Genomic DNA, 435 nt, shown 5'->3' with positions numbered 1-435 from the left:
GTAAATTGTACACAAAAAGCCCACTCTGAAGTAACAATTACTTTGGTTAATATCTGGATGGGTGACTGTCCGATTTTTACCAAATTGTTACAGTCGCGTTCTTGGACCATACCGGGATAGCATACCAAATTTCATCGCTTTACGACAAACCGTTCTTGAGATATTTTGTTCACAACTTTCTACTTTTTCCCATTTAAACCTGTAGTACGTACGTACGTACGTACGTACGTTACGTACGTACGTACGTTACGTACGTACGTACGTTACGTACGTACGTACGTTACGTACGTACGTACGTTACGTACGTACGTACGTTACGTACGTACGTACGTTACGTACGTACGTACGTTACGTACGTACGTACGTTACGTACGTACGTACGTTACGTACGTACGTACGTTACGTACGTACGTACGTTACGTACGTACGTACGTT

Source organism: Diaphorina citri, unplaced genomic scaffold (assembly GCF_000475195.1).
Source record: "Diaphorina citri unplaced genomic scaffold, Diaci psyllid genome assembly version 1.1 scaffold990, whole genome shotgun sequence".
NCBI lineage: Eukaryota > Metazoa > Arthropoda > Insecta > Hemiptera > Psyllidae > Diaphorina > Diaphorina citri.
This window is presented reverse-complemented; position numbering follows the sequence as displayed.